This window comes from Protopterus annectens, chromosome 4.part1 (assembly GCF_019279795.1).
Source record: "Protopterus annectens isolate FY-2018-M chromosome 4.part1, PAN1.0, whole genome shotgun sequence".
In the NCBI taxonomy this organism is placed as follows: domain Eukaryota; kingdom Metazoa; phylum Chordata; order Ceratodontiformes; family Protopteridae; genus Protopterus; species Protopterus annectens.
The window spans coordinates 590,986,520-591,002,574 of record NC_056734.1 but is presented as its reverse complement, the minus strand read 5'-3'; positions in this window follow the sequence as shown (position 1 = coordinate 591,002,574).

Genomic DNA, 16,055 nt, shown 5'->3' with positions numbered 1-16,055 from the left:
CAGTCGCCACGACAACCAAACCCTATGTAGAAAATGGAAAAAAGGGGAGATAGATATATAAAGATGATGATTTTCCATATCAGGACACCGTGCCTGAAATCATTTGTAGGTTGGTCTGTCACTGAAGTGGTCAGAGACCATAGTAATATTAAGACTTAAAGCATAGATAAAATCTTGTTGAACACACTGAAACATTGGGCAAAGACATGATAGCCTGGCAAACATACTTCTTCAGTGCTTAGAGAATGTAAGATTAGCCCCACCCTGGGAATGCTGCAATAGGGGGAATGTTCCATCATTCGAGAATACATCACTAAAAAATAAATAAATAAAAAATAAAATAACTCTTGCAGAGTGATTCTGAATCACCCTGGGAATGATGCAATAGGGGGAATGTTCCATCATTCGAGAATACATCACTAAAAAAAATAAATAAATAAAAAGTGATTCTGAGGAGATTCTGGCACACGGTCATATCTCAGATTCAAGAAGAACAATATTCTGTATAAGACATAAAACAATGAACAAGCAATACAGTCTTATATTGTTATTTCACTGTTCATAGCAATATGCTCATATAGTCCATATTTGTTTATTGGACATAGATAAAGCTTATGAATCCATGTCTGGCATGTCCTGTGGGCAACAATGCAATATTACGTTGTAGTCATGCTGCTGCTACTCTATACTGTCTGGACCCCATACATGCCCAAATTATGTTGTCATTTTATGCAAAAAGCTGAATTAAAGGCAAGTGCTGGGGACCTTCAGGGGTATGTTTTGCAACTACTCCATTCATAATTACTATAGACATAATATCAGCCGAAGATAAGGTTGTGTCTGATTTGTGGACTTAGAGGCAGAATTACATTTGTCCACAGAAAACAAAATCCTCCAGACATCAATTGGCCATGGTTTCTGATGACTATACAGCTAAACTTTTGCTGAATGAGAATCGTCTAGGATGAGAATTAGCACTTCCAAGTCTGAGGATGTGTTTGTCTTCTAGAAGAGAGTGGGCTGTTTTCCTTAGGTAGGGCCTAGCGCTACCTTTATTGAAAGAACTAAAGCACTCTAGATTTTTACTCATGGGTGAAGGATATTAAAGGACAGTGTGTACCTGACATGCACTGGGGCAAAGGGTGCAGTCTTCTAAGCACTGAAATGATGTGTTGGGAGAAAGTGAGAGACAAGTGCTTTACTAGTCAGCCTATATTTCCATCCTTACCTATTGTCTGTTGCTGTGGGTAGTTACTGGAAGAAGAGGGTCACAAGCAGATGAGGCAGAAATTAGGATTATCTTCAGGGACATTTAGCTTTCCTCAGTATTACAGGTTGATATGCCTGATGGTCTGGAAAAGCATACAGAATAAATTCCTCTATGTCCATCTGAAAAGAGAGGACTGGGAGAGTTTTGTGAATTTTATAATTGGTACCACTTGGTGGTTGCCACTGAAGGTGTTACATTGATGGTCAAAAGGAAAGTAGACCCTGATAAACCCCAAGCATGCTGGGAGTTTTATACCACTTGGTTACCCTATAAACACTTGCTGATTCCTCCAGGATGAGAAGTAAGCAGTAGCTGTTTAAAATAAATCTTGATCTGCAATGTTCATCTGCTACCACCATAATCCTATTACAGGCAAGCAAGTAAGTTAGTGAGTGATGTGGGCTGAGATTAGATGGACAGAAGGGTAAAAGCACTGAGCCATGGCAAAACTGGCAAATCTGTTTCATGGCAATGGGATGAGCAGATGGATGCAGTCACCTACTGCAGTGGTGAAATCCTTAGTGCAAAAGATGAGTCTTATGCCATGATGATGCACACACACATTTCTGGTAAGAAGATTGCATGCTTGTGATCTGGTGTCCACTGTATAATATACTGCAATAAATGACAGAAAGAACATCATTGCTGCATGCAGTTTGTTAAAACTGTACAATAGACACCACAACAATTCAGAATGATAATGCAAGTCTAGGTCAGAATCTCTGATGCATGGGTGCACAGCACAATGTACACTTCAGACATATGCAACAAAGAAAGAAATACTGATAGATGATATGGAAGGCAATAAAGACATAAAGTATCTATGTGTGCCATGCTTTACATCAGTTGATTAGATTCCATGCTTTTATAAGCATGCAATGTGCTTAGGTAGAAAATTTGTAGCACTGTGTACACTTTTAGAAGTCATACAGTATGGAAGAACTGTGTGCTCCAGATATGGTGCTTATGCAAGCAGTAAAGTATATATATTAGGATAGAGATTCACAAGATACTCAAAAGCAAAGCCTTATGTACTGTGGGCTGCAGTCACTTATGTATAAATAGCATATGACATGAGGTTTTTAAAATATGTTGCCTGTAGCACACCTATGTGTGTACAGCTGTACTGTGCAACATTTGGGAAGACTTTGGCTAAGCCTCTGTGGAGTCTAAATCAGAGGGATTATAAGATGCACTATGATGACTCCTCATTTCTTCATTTTATTGAAATATTTTATTAAATTTCCCAGGAAAAATAAGAGACAACAAATGACAGCAGTATTCTCATTCTAAGACAAAATACGAACAACCTAAAATTTATTTACAGTATGTACATAGGCCTGAAGCAGAACTGCAGATCACACGTAAAATACACAAGTTCTTTAGTGTAAATATCAATTCAGAGTCATGGTCCATTTGTAAAGTCTTAATAAGTGATAAAACCTTTGCCCAAGGATTATTAACAAATGTATTTGTCAAGCTACACTAATATCAGTACAGACTAATCATCACCCTTGCACGTCAGCACGCTTATTTATTTACTTATTTATTTATTTATTTATTTATTTATTTATTTATGTATTTATTTACATTTGTTTATTGTGAATGTCTGGCTGGGCAAATAAGCCCCTTATCAGCAGAGGCCTGGGGAAAAAGCTCCATTAGAAACAATAACAGTAGTATACATGCAACATACAGCATACTTGGGTAACATTCAGCAGCAATACATACATAGGCTCCATAAGAACTATGTACAGAAATACTTATACATGATATAGAATGCTAAGGTAACATTAGAAGCATTACATACAAACTGGTGATGAATAAAGCAATGTGTATATTTTGCAGCAACATAATCCGCACTGGGTACAGTTAAGTACTAGTAGTACATTGGGTCAGATGTATTTATATGCATTTTGTCATAAGAAAAGTCGAAGACACAAAAATAAGAGGAAGAAAAGAGAAAGTCACTGATGTATGTGCACATAAGAGAGGTAGTTTATGAATAGCATTTGAATTGTAGTTTATTGGCCGTTTGGGCAGTTTTTCCATCTCTTTCAACTTTCTGGCTTAAAAGCCTGCGTTTGCACTTGTTTCCCACCTTTTCTGTAACTAGTCTAGTCCAGATACAGATTTGCTGTATCCAGGACTCTTTGTAAGCTTCTGAGCCCCCCAAGCCTTTTGTGTTGGCAGGAAGCCTTCTAGCTTATCAGTGGGAGTGGAAAGCACTAGGTAGCCTATCTACCACAAGAGTGGTTTCTGGCCCAGAAATTGTAGTTTATTGGCCGTTTGGGCAGTTTTTCCATCTCTTTCAATTTTCTAGTCTAAAAGCCCATGTTTGCACTAGGTACCCTATCTACCACACGCGTGGTTTCTGGCCCAGAAATTGTAGTTTATTGGCCATTTGGCAGTTTTTTCTTCTCTTTCAACTTTCTGGTTTAAAAGCCCACATTTGCACTTGTTTCCCACCTATCCTGTAACTAGTCTAGTCCAGATACAGATTTGCTGTATCCAGGAGTCTTTGCAAGCTTATGACCCCCCCCCCCCCAAGCCTTTCTGTGTTGGAGGAAAGCATTCTAGCTTATCAGTGGGAGTGGTAAGCACTACATAGCTTATCTATCACAAGATCCAGGTACAGATTCTTAGTTTTAGCACTTGAATTTGCTTATCCATGCTCAGCACTTGTTCAGAACTTGTTGTTAGCCCTAAATAAGCTACAAATTACTACAGCACTCAACCTTCTTCTTTACCTAGAGGAAAACAGTTTTTGTACTTAACTTTCCTCACTTGCTTAGAGAAAAACAGCTCTTATACTCACTTTGCTCACTTGTCTAGAGGAAAGTAGTTTTTTATTCAGGCATGTCCAAGGGTCAGCTCCCAATGTTCTCTCCTGTCTATCTGATGAATCTGGGAATCTTGAGGCAATGTAGCAATTGCCTCATGTACACTGACAACCCTCTCCTCCTACCACCCAACACCACAACCTGTGAGAGATGCACTTATCTAGCCAAAATGGAGTTGAAGCTCTTTCCAACCAAGACTGAACTTGACAGTCAAGAGGAGAAGGTAAACACTTGCACCACACCACACTCATCACATAGTCCCATTAAACATACACCATAAAAATCCACAGATAGAAACACAAAGACATTTGCAGAAGCTCTCAATAATAATCTGCTAAAGCAACAGAGACCTCCAGAGCAGAAATGCAAGCAACCTCCACCCCCCAACACAACCCAAATGACAAAAAGCCTGCAGACTCAGTGTGCCAATAAACCACAGCCCATAAGGCAAACCAATGTACCCAACACACTAGTCATATGTGACTCTATAGTCAGGCCCACTGATGTCCCACTCACCAGGCTAAACAAGGAAAAGGTTACTGTGAGCTGCCTGTCAGGTGCCAGGATCCCCCACATAACACACGCACTCAGGTCACTCCACTACAAGTACAAATATGACTCTGACATTGTCCATGTTAGCGTAAATGACCTAAGACATACCTCTCTGGACTACATGAAAAGAGACATGGAAGAGCTGTCCGATCTTGTAGCCCAAGCAGGTATGACCATAGCCCTGAGTAGCATCCTGCCATTGCCCAGAATTACACCGCAGTACAAGGACAAAATGATTGACTTCAACAATTGGCTAAGCTTCTGCTGTCATTCTAAGGGGAGCCAGTATTTGTCTACCTGGGATGACATGGTCGACAGACCATGATGCTTTGCCAGAGATGGCCTGCAACTGTCGCCCCTGGGATTCCGGATACTGGCTAAGGCTCTTGCTGCCCCTATAGTGTCTTTTTTAGGCAAGGTTCAAATGACAAATTCACCACCGTAACAGGAACAGGCAAGCAAAAATTGAGGGTAATGATACTCAATGCAGAAGTCTAAATCTCAAAATGCACTCACTCAAGGCACTCCTTAAAATGGAGAACATCGATATCTGTGTAGTGACTGAGACCTGGTTCAAGGCTCTAGAGAGCACCCCTGCATTACCAGGCTATAACTCATACCACACTTTTCACCCATCTAACCTGGACCAGAACACCAAAGGTGGAGGTGTGTCCATATTTATTAAGGATATCCACACCTCCAGGCTAGTTGTGCAGCATAATGCATCAAAGGTTATCCAAGTGCAACTAACTCTGGGCAAAACTGCAATCCAAATTGTAGCTTGCTACAGATCCCCCACCATGCTCCAGGATTCCCACTGCTCTTTTCTTGATATATTGGAAAAGATTAGGGTTCAACCAAACACCCTAATAATGGGTGATATCAACTACCCCACCATTAACTGGGAAAACTACTCCTGTACCAACTGCTTTGCTCAATGCTTTCTAGAATTCATAAATCCCAATGCCCTGGATCAACTTATCCACTCCCCCACCATGGCAACAATATCCTAGACCTAGTCATTACCAACATGAGTGACTGGTGTTCCATACCTGAAGTCAAATCCTCGTTGGTCAGATCCGACCATAAGCTAATCACCCTAGATATCCGCATCCCACCCCCACCCACCATTAAGGAAACCACTGTAAAAAATTTCTCCAAAGCCAGCTTCATACTTCTTAAGACAGAAGTGGTGAATTTCATGACACCCATGCAGATGGACAATATAGTTATGACTGCTGAATCCTACACAAATGCACTCTATAACCACTTACACGAGTGCATGGATCATGCTATCCCAAACAGAACCAAGATGCTATCCTCCAAAAAAAAGGAAGCCAATCTGGTGGTCCTCTGCCATAAACAAACTCTACAACAGAAGGAAGAAACTGTTGCAAAAGAGAGCAAAATCCCATAAGTGGAGGAGCTCCCTGGTCAGCCTCAGTAAGAAGCTGAGATTCCTTATAAGATCCTCCAAAGCTAGCTACAAAAACAAAATTTCCACTGATTCTAAGGGCAACCACTAAGCATTCTATAGCTATTTCAAGAATCTCAAAGGCAACACCCAGATCTGCTCTGAGTTATAGCACAACCACACAAAAATTACAGAACTAACTAATATTGCCAACATCCTGGCAGATAGGTTCAGTGCTGACTTTACCCCCTCTTACACCTAAAGGGCCCATATCTTTACAGGAAGAATGCAGAGTCCATGTAATCACATCTATGTAGGTAAAAGTTGCACTCTCTAAAACCAAAAACACAGCATCCATGGGACCGGACAACATTGCAGGCTGCATTTTACACGAACTTCAGAATTAACTGGCTCCCCACCTAAGCACCATGTTCAGTCATAGTCTCATGTCAGGCTTTGTGCCCACTGAATGTCGCACAGCAACAGTTATTCCACTCCAAGAAGGGGGAGCCGCCACTGATTCTGAGAACTATTGCCCTATTAGCCTGACGAGCCTGGTCTGCAAGGCCATGGATTGTATCATCATGGAACTCATATCATAAACAAAGACATTGGTAACCTCCAAACTCTGGTCCCCACCCAGTTCGGGTTTGTGAAAGGCAGTTCATGCCTTCTGAACCTGATCGACTTCTTTGAGGCAGTCACCAAAGCCGTAGACAAGGGCAAGGTGGTTCACACAGCCTATCCTGACCTCACCAAGGCTTTCGACACTATCCCCCATTCTGGAATTATAGCTAAACTCAAAAAACTATGTATAAATCCCTACATCACAAGATGGGTTGCCAACTGGCTCACTGACAGAATCCACACTGTAAAAGTTGCAGACTCCAAATCTGACTTCAAACCAGTGACAAGTGGAGTACCACAGGGTTCAGTCCTGGGACCTCTCCTGTTTGGTATCCAATTCTCTGAAGTCCAGGCTAAAACAGAAGGCCTCTGGCTAATAAAGTTTGCAGATGACTACAAACTAGGAGCCATAGTCAAGTCCCCAAATGATGTGGACATCCTACAGAAGGGCCTTACTAAGACAGATGCCTGGTATCAGAGCCATGGCCTCAAGCTCAATGCCAAAAAGTGCATTGTCATCCCCTTTGGTAAAAACTCTGTACCTATGAACTACCACATAAACAGCAGTCTACTTAATGCCGAATGTGTGATAAGAGACCTTGGGACCCAGGTGGACAGTAGTCTCTCCTTTGATAATTACATTGCCAGAGTAGTCAGGAAATCCTTCTATGTGGCACACCTCATCACAAAAGGGTTCTCATCCAGGAAAAAAGAGGTCATTGTTCCCCTCTGCTCGGCACTCATTAGACCCACTATAGAGTACAATGCCCATTTTGGAATGTACCTCACAAGATATCTGCAGCAGCTGCAAAGGCCACAGATGTACCTCGCAAAGAGGATTACTGACCTCAAACAGATGCCCTACAATGACCATCTCAAAAACTCCAGCTTTACTCTGTAGCATATTGTCTACTCCAAGGAGATCTCTGCCTAACATATAAAGCTATGTTAAACCTAGAGCTGTTGGACATGCTACACCTAAAGAAATCCCAATCCCTCTGAGCTACACTCTCTAGGGACCTAAATCTTGTCACCACAATAAACAGGACATGCTGGAGGGATAGATTCCTGTGCCAGAGACTTCCTATACTCTGGAACAAGCTACCCATCTATGTCAAGCAAAGTTCCTTATTAGCACTCTTCAAGAAGAATCTTGATGAGCGTATGGGAAATAGGAAATACAGCCCGGGGATCACTTCTGTGGCTCTGCTCGACAGGGGCACAGGAAATTAACTTTCTTGGCTGGCGTAAGCCAGGGATCCTTGTTGGCTAGGCTTACTTAGGCCCTTGGGCTGATAGCCTAGTACCTACCTCTGAAACTCTGAACCTATGAATTACTGCAATGATTTAACAGTAGCTAAAGAACTGCACAGGTTATATGATATCATATGTATGTGTGTGTGCGTGTGTGTGTGTGTGTGTGTGTGTGTGTGTGTGTGTGTGTGTGTGTGTGTGTGTGTGTGTGTGTGTACGTGTGCTATACTTATGTAAATATGCAGATTATGTATCCACAAAGAAAAAAACATAACTCCAGAAGAAAATTATAAATGTAAATATTTAATGGTAAAAATTGTCATACCCAGGAGAGTGGCTTTGCCAGTAGCTCACACAAAGAAAATACATTCTATTGATGTGCACACTGTTCAGTCACTTTGATTCAAATTACATGCATTCAACAAACATGCATGTCGCGCACATCACCACTGACCCATATTTTACACACACACACACACACACACACACACACACACACACACACACACACACACACACACACACACACACACATGCACATTATATAGAGCAAAGCCCTACTTAAATGAATACTTGTAGCATACTACATCTTGAGATCTACACCTTCCTTCCACCATATACTCATTTGTTACTTCATAGTTAAGGCACACTACAGCTCCATGACTGACCAAAAAAGAAATATGTTTTATTCATTTCTGTGTTTGGACTAGCAGAAAACATTGTAGAATGCAAATACCCTAAGTCATTTGGGTAAAATACCCAACAGCTCTAGTAAACTTTTGAAGACTGATTGGGTTAAAATTTGGAACTGATCAGTGAATGACTCATTAAGCGACTCCACACATTATTTGTTTTATTTGGAATCCACATTTTAATTAAGTTAATGCATTCCATTCCCATCTCCTAATCAAAACAATAAAGCTATTAATGTAAATTGGAAGTATTCGTCTGTGAAGGAAAATTGGAAAATAGCTCTGCTCATAGAAGATGTGGTCAGGACTGTCATGCACAATAGCGCTGCACATTCAGTCATGTCATTCCATTCACATATGAACATCACTTTGAAAGTAAGTTACAGATCACATATTATTATCTAACTTAATGAAAACAGAAATTTTGTTAGGTGATAAATTCAATTGTTCTCCTTGCCTTTTATATGCAGATGTTAAAATGAGATTTTTTTTTAAAAGAAAATCTGCAATGAAAGAATTGTGGAATGTTGACACATTTATTCTAAAGTGAATTCATTTCTGCTTCCTTGGTTAGAATACAAAACCTCATGAACTTAAAGAAAGCAAACCTTACCCACCTACACCCACACATTGATACATAACACCTCCCTTATATGTCTATATGTTACCCACACATTGGCATGCTTATTCACAAACACACACCCACACACAAACACACACACACACACACACACACACACACACACACACACACACACACACACACACACACATACACGCACGCATGCACACACACACAACACACGTATACCCACCCCCTTTCTGTCACCACTGGTGCAGTTGAGGAATACAGTTATTATCCTACTTTACACAAAAAATATCTTCTTCATTAATGGCTATAGACAGAATAGAAGAGTCATATATATGAACCTACTATATTTTTCTGGAATTTTTGAGACTCTGTAACATTCTCTTAGGCTACCATTTGGTTTACATTGTTTTATGCCTTCTTTCACATGATGGCATCTTTAATGATCAGCTTTCCACTGTACAATACAGTAGTGGTAGAACTGCATTCCGAAGGCTAGTTTGTGCTAGAACGCACCAAGCACTTAATAAAAGCTCATGTTTCATTATATGACTTTGCCCATGTAACAGAGTCATGCCTATCTAAAATCCCAAGTGCCTAACTTTTCAGCAGACAGCTTCCAATATTTCTGGTTCCTTGCTTCCATCTGTTTCATCTTTATTTGAAACATTTTTTTCAATATTAACATTCCAAAGTCCACAACCCTCACCGTAAAAGTTTGCTTCCTCAGGTCATCCCTAAACTTCTTTTAATAATTTGCTCTCATAGCATCGGTTTCCACTCCTTCCAATTTTCTTTTAGCTTCCTGACCTTATTTTTTTTATTCAAATTCTATATATTGTTCCTTTATGTTCTAAGTAAAAGCAGATTATTATTCATGCAATGTTTCTTCATGTTATTGTGCTATTTGTCTTCTGTAGTATTCAGTATTTACTCTCAGTACACACTCACAGTCAAATGAGAGTTAAGTACTCCACTGAAATCTGACAGTACATTTTCCACCCAAATTTTCTATTCTACTTGCAATATAAATATTGTGAATTATAACGGCTGTATATTTTTTGGTTTATGTATATGTCTGTTTTGCTTATTTATCTTTTCTAAATTTAAAGCTTTATTTCAATTTCCTTTTGATTATGTAGCCTGGACTCAGCCTGTAAATCATCCTTTGTGATCAGTGCTTTACTTTGGCCAATATGTGAATAATTAAAATAAATAACTAATAAATACACAATTAAATAAATAAATAAATACAAATATATATATATATATATATATATATATATATATATATATATATATATATATATATATATATAGGCTTGTTTTGCATACTTATCTTTGTTAGATTTAAAACTTTGTTTCAGTTTCTTCTTGATTATTTAGCCTAAGCTTAGCCTGCAAATGGTCATTTGGGATCAATGTTCTACCTTGGTTAGCACATTAAATAAATAAATAAGTAAATAACTAAATGAATAAATGAATCAATAATGTTCTACAAATTAGATTCCTCTAAACTATAAGACCCCATGTATGAACTCAGATCTGCAAAAGTAGTCTTAACAAGCCCTGTTAAACTTTTAGCAAGGCATTTCTTTATTTTGAATAGATTTATTATGTTATTCACATCTTGCTAAATTGAGGCAGTAGATAACCACAACTAAAATTTATAAAATAAGTTTTATTCAGGCACCCAAAACATCAGTATACATATATCACCATGCACTCTGTAAAAAACTTATGAGTCACTCCTATCACCTCATATTTTTTACTTTTCTTTATTTATATTCTTAAGAACCTCCTTTTCATCCCATGGGTCATTTTCAGATTACAAATCAATCAATACTGAAGGAGAGCAGACTGATAAATCATGTGAGAAGAAAAAAAAAAACTTAAAGAAGCAGTACCTAAGCCTGCCAGAACATACCCACTTCTGGAGTCAGATAGGAGAATCATAGCAAAATGCGTCAAAACTGCATATTCCTTCCAACCTGCTTTTTGTAATGTGCACTATACAAATATGGGTTATGCCACAGAGGAAATAAAACTGTCCTCAGGAGATCTAATTTAGCATATGTTGAAGACTGAAACTAGGTCCAGGTGTAGAAATTGCATAGGTCAAGGTTTACAAGATTAAAGAGAGTACCTCAAAACAGGACTAAGAAAGTCAAGTAAAATATGGACTAACTTAATGCCTATTTTTTGTGCACCAGCATAGTGCTAACTGGTTAGTATTATGCTGGTGAACAGTACTGGTTACCCGAGAACCTGGAAAGTGACAATACATTGTCATTCCATTCCTCCTGTCTTTGCGTGGTAAGTAATTTAAACCAGACTCATCACTCTCTCAGCTCAAAACACCCCTTGAGGATCACCATGACAGCATTATAGTAAAACTCCATTATTTCTGGAAATATACATATCATTAGAGATCAGCTGGGAGGAACACATAACTAGACTGTACTGGTCTCAAAATGCTAACATCTATTAACATAAAAACATTGTTGTGTGAGTTATACAAGTCTTACTTTAAATTGAAAGAATCAATCTTCTTGTTGAATATTTTGCAAATTTCTAAGTGCTTACGAAACACCAGTGGTCCTACTCCTCGGGGCACCCAGATATATAAAATCTACCCAACAAGCTTGGCAGAAGTGTAAACATTTTCTTTGATCCATGTCACTGAATGTTATAATCAAGTTATCAAACTTAAATTTTATTGTCACTTTAGTTTGCACATTTGCATATTTTGACTAAGTCCTCTTTCTGATCATCTTGATTCTGCTACTTCCTGGTTTACATTTGGTGTAACTGATAAAGCCCAGAAAATAAATGTGGGTTTAGTTGGTCCTGGTTTCACCTAGTTTTGCTAGACTTATAGCAGATACATTAGACATATGGGCTTTATGTTGTTTTTCTTTTTAAAGTTGAATAAAATTAATTTCACTAAGCGTGTACTATATTTTTCTGGGTGTGTTTAGATCTTGCATTACCCTGATGAAATCTGTTCAGGCTGCATTTATTAATCAGAATTACAGAACATGTGCTAGTGAGTACAGTCTGCCTACATTATCATAGGATCATAGGAAGTTACTAGGCTATTGGCCATGAGGCCCTTATAAGCCTAGCCAAGAGTTTAGCCCATGTATAGACAAATCAGCACCCGATGCTCCTGTCCAGCAGGGACACAGGTGGAATCCAAGGGATGTATTTTCTATGTCCCATCCAGTTATCCAGGTCGCACTTAAAAAGAGGTAAAGAGGAACTCTGCTTGACGCAGAGAGGGAGTCTAGTCCACAGATGGGTGAGCCTCTGTGACACAAATCTGTCCTGCCAACAAGGACTGTTGATGTCACAGACCAGGTTGATTCATCCTTAACTCATTAATACCTATGTGGTATGGAGTGTCATGCCTCTAACAGCCTACACTCATCTTGCATTCTATAGCATTTTCTGAAAAATTAACTTAATGGCATAAGATAAACACATTAAATATTTTATGCACAGTAAAGGTTATTTAAACTGTACTAATGGCAACATTAGCACTAAGAATTAATCTTTACAGTGATGATAGTGCAGTCATAGTCTTTTCATAAATGGCATGATATATTATAATTAACACAAACCTAGAATTCTATTTTTTGCTAAACTTTCTCAAAAAAAAATCACCATATCTTAGAAACACTACAACACAGACATATACTGTTAGAACACATTTGTTAATCAGACACAAACTGTCACATGACAGCAAGAAATTCCTAAGTATATGTTTATTAAGACATTTACAGAAAAAAAATGAAAATACATGCTTATACGTATAATTTGCAGTATAAAGAACACAACACATCTCTCAAGATGTACAAATCTGAGTGCACATATCAATGTCAATTTTCCTCAACAATATCTAAGATTTTACCTAATGGCATGCAATAGCTTATAAGTTACTTTACTTTTTTGAAATATCAGGTACATATGGACGTATTGCTTATTTTCATAATTACTAACAGACAGCTGGAGATATCTTCAGTACAATGTAATATAAATGGACATTGGCAAGGAATTTTCCTGCCTCCCACCATGGCATTTAAAACCATGCCCCTCAATACCATGTAGGTCTCTTAGCTGTGAAAATATCAGCATCAGTATGAAATATGAAATATGAATAATAACTGGCAAACAGTGATTAATTTATCTACTGCAGGACATCATAGACTAACATTCTTGGTGTAATTTTGTAAATAAGTCTTTGGCCTTTCTAATACTGACAAATATTATCTAGTAAGTCACTTGTTTAAAGAAGCCAGACACAAAAATGTCTGGGTGCCATAAGGAGCTAAGGATGTTAACTGGGAGTTTACAAAAAAGTGATATAGGCTTGAAATTTTATTTATTTATTTATTTTATTTTACATTTGTTTACCGGGCTAGTCTAACTGGATATATTTCCATTTTCAGTAGAGGCCCGGGGAGAAAAGCTCCACATGTAGACAGGACGGATACAACAAAAACAACAAATACATAATAACAGATTAACAGAAATGAGCCTCACAAATCTATAATAATGCCATCTAGTCAAATTAGAGTGGAGCTATGATTAGCCCTCAAACAAAATGATCATCAAACAGCTACTGGATGAACACTAAGCACCAAACATCTGTTTTATTGAAAGTCAAATCATTGTAAAGAAAATAATCGAACTGTAATAGTTGGCTAACAACAAAGAAATAACCCAGTGCATAACGTAAACTAAACAAAACATTTTATAAATTTGCCCTTTTCCCCACTATAGTGGGATCTCGGAGTTTGTATATGTAGTTAGGGGGGTGTTTATATATATATATATATATATATATATATATATATATAAATATATATATATATATATATATATATATATATATGTATATATATATATATATATATATATACACACCAACTCTGGGATTGCACTACAATGGGGGAAAAGTGAAAATTTATAAAAGGTTTTGTATAGTTAATGTTATACCCTGGGGTAATTCCTTATTGTTGGCCGAGTCAGCCTGATGAGCTGGTTCAAAGATGCAAGAATTATTTATTTATTTATTTTATTTTACATTTGTTGACCGGGCTAGTCTAACTGGATATATGTCCATTTTCAGTAGAGGCCCGGGGAGAAAAGCTCCAAGGAAAAAATTTACAATTTAATAGAGAATAACATCAAAACAGTTTTATACAGCAATGATTGTGCCATAAACGCAGTATAATTTTAGCATAACATGTTAACTAAAGAAATTCTTAAAAGAATATAAAAAACAGAAGAAATAAAAGTTTTTTTTTTTTTTCAATTCTAACCTACTCTTAAGTTGGTTAAAGTATACTGCATTTACATTTACAGTTTACATTTGTTGACTGGGCTAGTCTAACTGGATGCAAGTCCATTTCCAGTAGAGGCCCGGGGAGAAAAGTTTCATGTATTTGTACAGAGTAAATAGATGCTAAAAGAATAGAAGTTGTACAGTGTTGTCAAAGAAATCAAAGAAAATATAAGATAATACAAAAGTTTTAACTAATACTGTGTAATAGTAATCCAGTTCTTTAAGGTACAGAGATAACTTTTACTTATATACATATATACATAAAATTTGTGTACTATAGGATATATTGTTAATTTGTAATAGGTAGTAGATGAAGGAAGGGTGAGAAGAGTAAGTGGGGGGGGGCAGAATTAGTCAGGGTTAGTACAGGAGCATAGCCAGTGATTATTGAGATATGGTTTTAGTTGTTTTTTAAAAAGAAAAAGAGAGGTCTGAGCTGTGATATCGGAAGGAAGTTGATTCCGTAGTTTTCCTACAGAGTTGGAGAATAAGGAGTCACCTGCTGAGTTGTTGGATTTAGTAGTATTAATCAGCAGTTTGTTTGAGGAACGTAGATTTTTGAGATTGTTATAAGGTGTGATGAGGCTAGAGAGTATAGGAGTGTTGCTAGGTTGATACAGGGTCTTATGTCTTATGAGCTATTGTGAGCTGGTGAAATTGAAGCTGGTTAAGGAATTCTAGCCAGTTTAATTGTTTAAGATTAAGGCAGTGATGTGTTCTGAAAGGAGAGCCTGTAGCAAATCTAGCAATATTATTATAGGAAGTTGTTAGTTTCTTTAGGTTGTTTTTTGAGATATTAGTATAAATGGGAGCGGCGTAGAGTAGAGTGGATAAAAGGTGAGTTCTAGCTATAGCAGACCTAGCTACTGGAGTAAGAAAGGGTTTGATTCTGTAAAGGGATCCTAGTTTCTTATTAATTAATTTTATTGTAGTGTTTATGTGTATATCAAAGTTTAGATTGTTGTCAATTGTTATTCCTAGCAGTTTAGTGGTAGGGTCAGGTGAGATAAGGGTACCATTATTAGACGTGAGGTTGAAATGTAAAGAGATGGACTTTTTGGTTGGGCTGAAAAGTAGCAATTTAGTTTTTTTGGGATTTAGAAGGAGGCAGTGGTGGGAGAACCATTGTTCTACAGTGCTGAAGGCTTTTTGGGTAAGGGACTGAAGTACAGTTGGTGAGGCAGCTGAGCAAATTAAGGTAGAGTCATCTGCATACTGAATGCAGGTGGAGTATGGAATAGCAGATTGCAGGTCGTTAATGAAGATAGAAAATAAGAGTGGGCCTAAAATAGAGCCTTGTGGGACACCAAGGGAGATTGGGAGGTGATTAGATAGTTCATTTTGCCAGAGTACAGCCTGCTGACGGTTATTAAGGTAGGATGTAAACCAGTTCAAAGATAGAGAATCAAGTGAAAGAGACTTAAGTGTATGCAGGAGAAGTTGGTGGTTAACCATGTCAAA